We start from the raw sequence: 9,984 nt of genomic DNA on the forward strand, positions 1-9,984 counted from the left end.
ATTATAATGTTATCGAAGGATGTTAACCCTAGTAAGCGTGGCGGAACATAGAAAATATATAAAAAGTACATGGCTTAAACTAAAACTAAATATATCGTTTTAAAAGCTTATATGGTGTCAGAAATAAAAAATTAATTGTTGAAATGGATCGAGCACTATCAGAGTTGGATTGCTCAATACTGGCACAAGAATGGCCAAAGTGGAAACAAAGCTTTCTTATGTACATGTTGGCTTCTTGAAAAGATTCGTTTTCGTTTCGTTTTCTTGGCGGGATCTAAAGCAACGGGAATCTACAATGGAATGTTTCCCAACGAGGGAACAACAAACAGTATGTTAGGAACTGCAGCAACGTCAACAGACCCGTCATCATCAACTGTGCAAAAAGCATTCGACAGACATAGTATTCCATTTCGAAATACTACAAAGGAAACCTATAAATTCAATAATATTATACAGGCAGATGGACAGCCTTTTATTGAATTCGAAACGCAACTACGCAAGCAAATACAGTCATGCGATTTTAAGTGTACCTGTGGACGGAATACGAAGAAAGGATGCTAATGGATCGTATCATTATTGGAATAAACGACAAAAGGCTACAACTAAAGCTTCTAGAGTCAAAAAATAAGAAGCTAGAGGATGTGCTAAACGAGTGCAAAGCCTATGAAGCTGCTACGGAAAAAAACGCGATTTTACAAAATCAGCAAGGGGACTTTGTTTAGACCCCAAGCCACTGAATAATGCAATTAAACGAGAACATTACTTAATACCAACAATAGAAGATTTTATGGCACAGCTATCCCGTAAGAAAGTTTTTACAGTTCTAGACCTTTCCCATGGATTTTGGCAAATGGAATTAGACGAAGCCAGCTCTGACCTAACAACTGTTATGACTCCCTTTGGTTGATTCAAATTCAATCGAGTGCCTTTTGGAATTAATAGTGCTCCTGAAATGTTTCAACGTAATATGGTACAAATTTTTGGGGACTTACCGAATGTCATTATATACTTTGATGACATAGGAATTTTAGGCGAAAGTTTTGAAAAACATGATGAAACACTTTTGAAAGTTTTAAAACGCGCAGAACTATATGGTATACGTTTCAACCCTGGCAAGGTTCAATATAGGAGAGTGGAAATTGAGTTTATGGGTCACGTCCTCTCCGAAGGGACAATTAAACCACAAAGAAAGCATTTGGAAGCAATTGAAAAAATTAAAACACCAAGCGATAAAGCTGGAGTGTTACGCATTATTGGACTGTATAAGTATTTAGCTAAGTTTATCCCGGACTTGTCCTCAAGAACCGCAAAGCTTAGAAATCTTACCAGACTTGACACTCCTTTTCAATGGTCGACAGAACATCAGAACGAACTTAATGATTTACTTAAAACTATAACCAGTGACCCAGTGTTGACAGTGTATGATAAAAGCTTAAAAGCCTATTGTTATTCAAACGGATGCTTCAAAAGATGGTCTTGCGGACACCCAGTTAGTTTTGCCTCGCGAACTCTTACAAGAACTGAGCAAAAATGGGCTCAAATAGAAGAAGAGCTCCTAGCCATTGTTTTGCCTGCGAAAGGTTTCATTATTATATTTACGGTCGAGAACTTTTAGAACAAAGTGAACACAAGCCTTTGGAAGTTCTTCTAAATCGGAACATCGATTCAGTAACGATGAGGCTGCAACGAATGCTTCTTTATCTACTAAAATATCCTAATATGTCCATTAAATACACACCAGAGAAAGACATGTTAGTAGCTGATTGTCTTTCACGAGCGCAACTACCGGATGAAGTAGAAATTCAAGGCTTAGTCACAGTGATCCACAGTGATTGACCCGAGTAGCATGCGAGCAGCACTCCAGTTTTCAAGCCCTAATTATCCTCAGAGCAATGGATTGGCAGAAAAAGGAGTAGCAATAGCAAAAAATATCCTAAAACGTTGCTCACAAGTAAATGATTATCAATATAGGATCCTTGAATACAACGCTACCCCAGTAGCAAGTTTAGATCTAGCGCTATGCGAATTATTTTTTGGAAGAATGTGCAAGACCAAGTTGCCAATAAAAAAGACTGCACTATGTAGAAATACAATTAATGAAGAAATAATCCCACGGAAATTTATCGAAAAAAAAAGAAACAAAAAAAATATTACGACATGCACTCAAGAAGCCTGCGTCCATTTATTAAAGGTGATAGGGTTCAGTTTAAAAAAAAAGAAAATGAATGGGTTAAAGGAGTAGTCGAAAAAAGAGTAAAGAAAGGTCTTATATCATAAGGAATGGTTTTAATAACTACTTTAGAAGAAATAGAAGACTTCTGAATAAAATAAGTAGAAAAAATGCCTGTGAAGATATTGACTATTTTCATGATTGTATAAGTATAAACTTAAGTGAAAACAAAGAGATTCCAAAAATTAATAGTAATTTAAGACAACCAGAAAATGATGTTAGATTAAGTGAGACTGAAAATATTATTAATGGTAGTATTGAAAATGAATTCAATTGTGAAGAAATTGAAAACGAAGACGAAATTGTAGACGTAATTGAAAACACTATTTTCAATGAGGGCGGAAGTGATGTATCTAATTATGAAACAGCTAGAAACTCCAGTTCAGAGGACGAAACAAAAATAGAAACCCAGACCCAAGTTTCGCGATCTGGAAGATCCATAAAGCCTCCTCAAAGATACGGATGGAATTGAGTTAATATTAAAAAAAAAACAAGAAAGGAAAGCTAACTTCGGGCGGAGCCGAAGTTTATATACTCTTGCAGTTGAGTCGCAGTTCGCTAGGTGGCGCCACGCATCTTATATTATTAGGTATATAGCGGATCGTATATAGTTGGCCGATCCTTATGAAATTTGGCATATCGAATTATTTTGACAAAAGAGGAATCCATTGAAACTCCCATCCTTCTAACTTGAAAAACAACGAAGTTATAGCAGCTATAGGATATAGTCGACCGATCCCTTCCGTTCCGACTTATATACTGCCTGCAAAGGAAAGAAGGATGTGTGCAAAGTTTGAACTCGATAGCTATAAAACTGAGAGACTAGTTTGCGTAGAATCAGACAGACGGACATGCTCATATGTGGACATGATCCTGATCAAGAATATATATACTTTATAGGGTCGGAGATGTCTCCTTCACTGCGTTGCACACTTTTGACCAAAATTATAATACCCTCTGCAAGGGTATAAAAAAAAAAAAAAAATAGCGTGTAATAGTATACATTAAGTATTTTTATAGTGTTATAGATACTAAGTATTATAATGTTATCGAAGGATGGTCACACATGGAAAATATATAAAAAGCACATGGCTTAAACTAAAACTAAATATATCATTTTAAAAGCTTATTACAGTGCTGACCTTGCCCCGGATATAATTATGAACTTTGAACGGGCACAACAGGAGCAGTTAAGTCGGAACAATCCAGCTCGACAGAATAGGGTATTTGACGTAGGCGAGAAAGTTTTAGTAAAACCCAACAAGAGATTGGGGGATAAACTTACGCCTCTGTATGCCGAGAATAGAGTCGATGCCGATATTGGGACAACAGTCCTAATTAAAGAAAGGGTGGTCCATAAGGACCATATTCGATAAGGCACCTAAAAAAGGGGAAAAATTGTATTCCTAGGCTTATCATTCCAAATTGTGTTAGGTACCCCAAACTCTTAAAACTGGCAAAGGTAGAGTCTTAGCATCGATTTCAAAGTGCAGGCCCAGAAATACGCTCATACACCCTTGTCAATAAAAAAATGATGGAAACAATAATTTCAAAGAATCGAAAATTGTCATTTACACCGTCAAAATACCGCGACATCAACGATTACAGCGAGTACAAAAACAACAACTTCGGAAAGTGCCAAAACGGCCCCGGCCATACAGACTGGATTGGATCGCTACATCCAATTTAAGCGCAAGCTCAGCCCGCAGAGTAAACCGGCAGGCAATAATACAAAAATTAACCGCGTCCAGAAGATCGACGAAGAAATAGGAAGATCCAGCAGTAACAGATTTGCCCTACTGGCGGAGGTGGACGAAAACCAACCAGCGCCAGACACCGCAAAGAAACCCAAGCCTCCTCCAATCTATATCAGGGAGAAAAACTCGAGTGCACTGGTTAACCACAACGCGAAACCAAAACCCACAGAATGTGTACATTGCATCAAAAACTACGCCAGACGTCTTCTTTGCCAAAGCTGCGAGGTCCTGATTTGGTCCCCTAACTCTACTCTACTCTACGATCTGGAATGGTAAATCCAAATCAGCCTAATTCACACAGCGCTCAACAGGCCGCAGAACAGCCACATAGCAAAACGGAAACCATGATGCTTACCCTCCAACAAAGTATGCTGGAGCTTATGTCATTCATGAAAACGACCATGCAAACACTTTTTCAAAACCAAAACATGGTAATACAGCTGCTCGTTGCACAACAGTCTAAATAATCTATGCAGACTCTACGAATTTCAATGTGGAACGCCAATGTTGTCTTACGGCATAAACTAGAATTGTCACGATTCTTGATCGATAACCATATTGACGTTATGCTACTGGTGGAAACGCATCTTACAAGCAAATACCACTCAAATAAAAGGCTATACAATCTACCGCAGAGATCATCCAGATGGGAAAGCACACGGCGGAACTGGAGTTCTAATCAGAGAACGCTTAAAACACCATTTTCACAAAAGGTTTGAAACAAACTTCTTGCAGGCCACATCGATACAAATTCAGTCAAGAGGCGGAAGCCTTTTAATCGCTGCCGTTTACTGCCCTCCTCGTTTCTCAATCTCGGAAGGACAATTTATGGACTTCTACAATTCACTTGGGGATCGCCTTATAGCCGCAGGAGACTACAACGCTAAACACACGCACTGGGGATCACATCTAGTGACTCCCAGAGGAAGGCAATTGTACAATGCAATTATAAATGTAAGAAATAAACTGGACTATGTTTCCCCCGGAAGTCCCACATACTGGCCAACCGACCCACGAAGCTCCCAGACCTTATTGATTTTGCGGTGACAAAAAACATACCTTGCAATCTAATAAGTGCCAAAGCAGTCCCGGACTTATCATCAGACCACTCACCTGTGCTTTCACCGCTTTTTCAAAGCCCAGAAATAACTGAACACCCCCTCAGCCTGACACCGCCAAAAACGAACTGGCTTAAATAAAAAAAGTACGTGAGTGCCCACATATTCGCTCCGGAGTTTAACATGGAATCGGACATCCATTACACTACGAGCGCCATGGAAGAAGTACGGCGGCAGCCAAAATCTCTACTCCTCAAGGGAAGGAAGTAGATCTAAACAAACACCACAAATCTAATCAGCAAATTGAACAGCTCGTGCGAGAAAAGAGGCGTACGCGTCGTGATTGGCAAAACAGCAGATCACCAGCTTCAAAGCAATGCCTTAAGGAAGCAACACGATCACTCGACCAGGCTCTTCACCAACAGGAAGAAAAGCTGTGCGGAGGTACATCCAAAATCTTTCACCAACAAGCACAAAGTATCCTCTGTGGAGGACCCACCCAAATCTGAACCCCCCAATCGAAACGATCACCCCGATAAGAAACTCTTGGGGATGCTGGGCTCGCAGCGACGAAGACCGAGCTGAAACATTCGCTACACATCTCGAAAGTGTCTTCCAGCCAAACCCTGCCTCAAATTCATTCCTTCTGCCAGTCATTCAGCCAGAGGCTACCCCTCAGTCAACTGCAACCTCATTTCGGCCGAACGCAATCGAAAAAATCATGATCGAACTTCCAAATTCGCTATAGAGGTCGTCTGCAAACTATTTAATGGTATCATTAATCTTGGCTGTTTCCCAAAAAAGTGGAAGATACCGAAGCCTGGAAAAGACCACACAACAACGTCATCGTACAGACCAATAAGCCTTCTATCTTGTTTGTCTAATCTGTTTGAAAAATGCTTGCTAACTCGAGTAATATCACATCTGGAAGCTTTCAAAATTAACCCGGCACACCAATTTGGGTTCCGAAGAAACCACGGAACCATCGAGCAAGTGAACAGATTAACATCCGAAATACGCTCAACCTTCGAACAGCGAGAATACTGTAGCGCTATTGTTCTCGACGTATCTCAAGCTTTCGACCAAGTTTGGCTTCATGAACTCATGCACAAAATTAAAACGTATTTGCCAACATACACCCACAAGCTACTGGAATCATACCTCTACAATAGGGTATTCTCCGGGAGATGCAACGAAGCTACTTCGGGCGACTACATCATCGTAGCTGGAGTTCCACAAGGAAGCGCACTCGGCCCGTGTCTATATGTTTTGTATACTGTGGATATTCCCACAAACGCACAACCAACAACGTTCGCCGACGATATCGCTGTCCTTAGTCGCTAATCATCTAATAATAGTGGAAAGGTGGCTGTCCGATTGGCGCATTAAAATAAACGAACAAAAGTGTAAACATGTAACGTTTACTCTTAATAGACAAACATGCCCTCCGCTTTCACTAAACGGTATGCAGATCCCTCAAGCTAACGAAGTAACGTGTATTGGCGTCCACCTTGATAGACGACTAACCTGGCGTAAGCACATCGAATGCAAGAAGGTGCACCTAAAACTGAAAGCCAGCAGCCTCCACTGGATCATAAACTTTCGATCGCCACTGTGCCTGGACTACCAGCTACTATTATACAATTCAGTCCTAAAGCCAATCTGGACGTATGGCTCCCAGCTGTGGGGGAACACGATCAGCAGCAACATAGACATCATACAGCGCGCACAATCAAAAATCTTGAAAACTATCACTGGGGCACCTTGGTATGTTCGCAATGAAAACATTCACCGGGATCTGGGCATCCTCGCAGTGAAAGACGAAATTCAGAAGCAAAAAGAGTCCTACAAAGAAAAACTGTCTTCGCACCCAAATCCCCTCGCTTAGGGATTGACTCGGGGTTCTAGCAGATCCCGCCTGCGACGCAACGACCTTCCCAGCAATCGATTTTTAGGGCCATCTAACTCTGTATTAGTCAACAGTTAGTTAAGTTCAAAATATAAGATTTGATACACCTCTTGTTTGTCTCCCAAAGAGAAGATTTAAGAAATAAAACCAACGGAAAAAAAAATGTATGCGGTCTCTTTTCCCCGAAAGCGTTAAATCATAAATTTAAATTGAAAATATCGAAACTGCCCACACTCTTTCAAAGGTAAATGTTCTAAACAATTTAAAGTTGACACTAATATCCCACAGGCGATTCTGAAAGAGGGTTTCACAAAGGTTAATACTACCTAGTAAGAAATTATTGAATTTTGTAAAATTAATATTTAGTTTGTATCGTAGATAATCATATTTTCCAATCGCACATAAACGCCAGATATCACACGCTGTCACATCATGGGCCACGATTAACCATTTGCAGAGACTCAACAATCATCCATGCATGCTCGCCACCGCAACGAATGCTCTCAGACTCAACGCCTGTCCCTTTTTTCACTAAAAGAAAAAAAGCCTGCAGTATATAACGGAGTCGCAATTACAAATAATTGCCACCTGCAGCAGCGTTAAACTGCTTCGCGTCCTGCGTATTGATAAAGATAAAGATTTATCAGATTAAGAGTTTTTTTCTTAAGTTAGTCAGTTCTGGGCTGATAACCTGAATAATAAAAGCACCTTATCTGAGACGGGTGTTTTCATCTTTGTCAACTGCCGCGATAGTATAGCTGAAGCTAAGAACCTGCTATCAGCTTTTTTTTTTTTCATACTTTTCACATCTACGTAAACATCTATTCTTTGGGGCCTCCGATGTCAACGGGCTGGAAGGTCATTTTTTCTTAATCGGGATTGTTGACTAACTTGGTTTAGCGATCTGGCTAGAGGATTTTGGTGCGTGGAGAGTTTCCTTTTGTATTTTTCCTGGAGTTGAGAAATTTCGACTTTGACGAGAGGTATACCTAGGACTCTATGGATATCTTCATTGTGAATATACCATGGAGCTCCTGTGATGGTTCTGAGCACATTAGACTGTGCCCTTGGGATAACAATATAGACGTATTGCTACTGCTTGCATTGCCCCAAAGTTCGGAGCCATACTTCCAGATAGGCTTTATGCCAGTGCAGTCCTCTGGATTTATGTCTTAATTGATCCCGTTTCGCTTCAATATGTTTTTTCCATGTAAGACGCCTGTCCAGGTGGACGCCGAGATATGTGACCACATTCACAGAGGGGATTATGGTATTGTTTAGAGTTGGAGCGGGGCAGTTTTGTCTGTTGAGAGTAAAGGTAATGTGTTTAGATTTTTTACCGTTTATCTTTATACGCCAGTCCGCCATCCACTTTTCTATTAGTGCAAGGTGAGAGAAGAGGAATTCCCCGACTCCAGCGGACATTTAGATCTTTTTAGTATGGCTGTATCATCGGCAAATGTTGACATAGTTAGACGCTGGTCTATTGGGATATCTGCTGTATATAGAAGATATAGGGTGGGGCCGAGGACGCTTCCTTGGGGTACGCCCGCCTTAATTTCGAACTCTTCTAGATGTGATACGGTTCACCTCTTCTATGGTGCCATGCTTTCCTCGGAAGCCAAATTGATGTTCAGGGATTATATTATTCGAAGTCATATGAGGCGTGATACGGAGCAGTAGAAGTTTCTCAAAAAGCTTTGATAAGCATGAAAGTAGACTTATTAGTCTATATGAAGAGTCCAAAGCTTTGTCTTTTCCTGGTTTCGGTATCATTATTATAATGGATTTCTTCCACCGTTGGGGGAAGTGGCCAAGCATTGTAATAGAGTTAAATAGAATTTTTATATAATTGATAGCGCACGCAGGGAGCTCCATAATCATTTTCGGCGCAATGAGGTCATACCCTGGAGGCTTATTTGGCTTGAGATGCTCTTTGATGACCTTAGTGATTTCAGTTGGTTGAAATTCTATAGCTGGAATTGGATCTGGAATTGGTAGCTCTGGAAGAATGAAAGGAGAGGCTGCTTGATTTGGAATTCAGTTGTCTCCATTCTTGAAATAGGTGAAGAAGGACAACTGAATGGTCAGACGATAGGTCATCCAAAGGTTCGGCTCGAATGATGCTTCGTGGAATTTTTCTAGTGATCGCAAAGTCAATTAGGTCTGGCTTCTTCCGTGGGTCCGCTGGCCAGTATGTAGGCTTTCCCGGTGATAGAAAGTCTAGTTTATTTCCTGGCTGTATCAAAGCTTTGTATAGTTGTCTACCCTTTGGGTTGGTTAGGCGAGAACCCCAGTGAGGGTGCTTGGCATTGTAGTCGCCGCCTGCTATAAAGCAATCGCCTAGTGTATCAAAGAATTGCATAAACTCTATATCAGATATGCAGAAACGTGGTGGGCAGTATATTGCAGCTAGGTTTAGATGACCCCCCACGGTCTGAATTTGTATTGAAGTTGACTGCAAGGAATTTGTAGCAACTCGTTGGGGGGAATGGTGTTTGATGCGCTGCTTTATGAGGATCCCAGTTCCTCCATGAGCCTTCCCATCTGGATGATTTGTTGCATGAAATATATATCCCGTCAGATAGAAGTTGTTTTTGTTCGTTAGATTAGTTTCGGAGAAGAGCATAATATCGACATTATTATTATCAAGAAATGTCTTAAGTTCATTTTTGCGCTTTGAAATGCCGTTAGCATTCCATAGACAGATTCTCAAATAAGCCATCTAATTTGATTTTTGTTTGACAAAAAGCTCCATTAGTCGATTTTGGTTTCGCATGAGCTCCTGCATATTATTTTGCATTGTGACCATTAAACTTATAAGTGTGGACAATATTTCTTCGATACCCTTTATTTCGGGGGTTGCAGATTATTGGCCTACTCCTTTCCGCGTAGTACTCGTAGGCGGGGGTGGATATCCTAAAGTTTCAGGTTCCAGTGGTGCTGAACCTACGCTGTTTAATAGTCCTGGCCATCGTAGAGCGCTAGAGAAAGAAACTCCAGGTGTAGGCAAAGATGCCGTGGTGGTTT

This window comes from Drosophila ananassae, chromosome 2L, assembly GCF_017639315.1.
Source record: "Drosophila ananassae strain 14024-0371.13 chromosome 2L, ASM1763931v2, whole genome shotgun sequence".
In the NCBI taxonomy this organism is placed as follows: domain Eukaryota; kingdom Metazoa; phylum Arthropoda; class Insecta; order Diptera; family Drosophilidae; genus Drosophila; species Drosophila ananassae.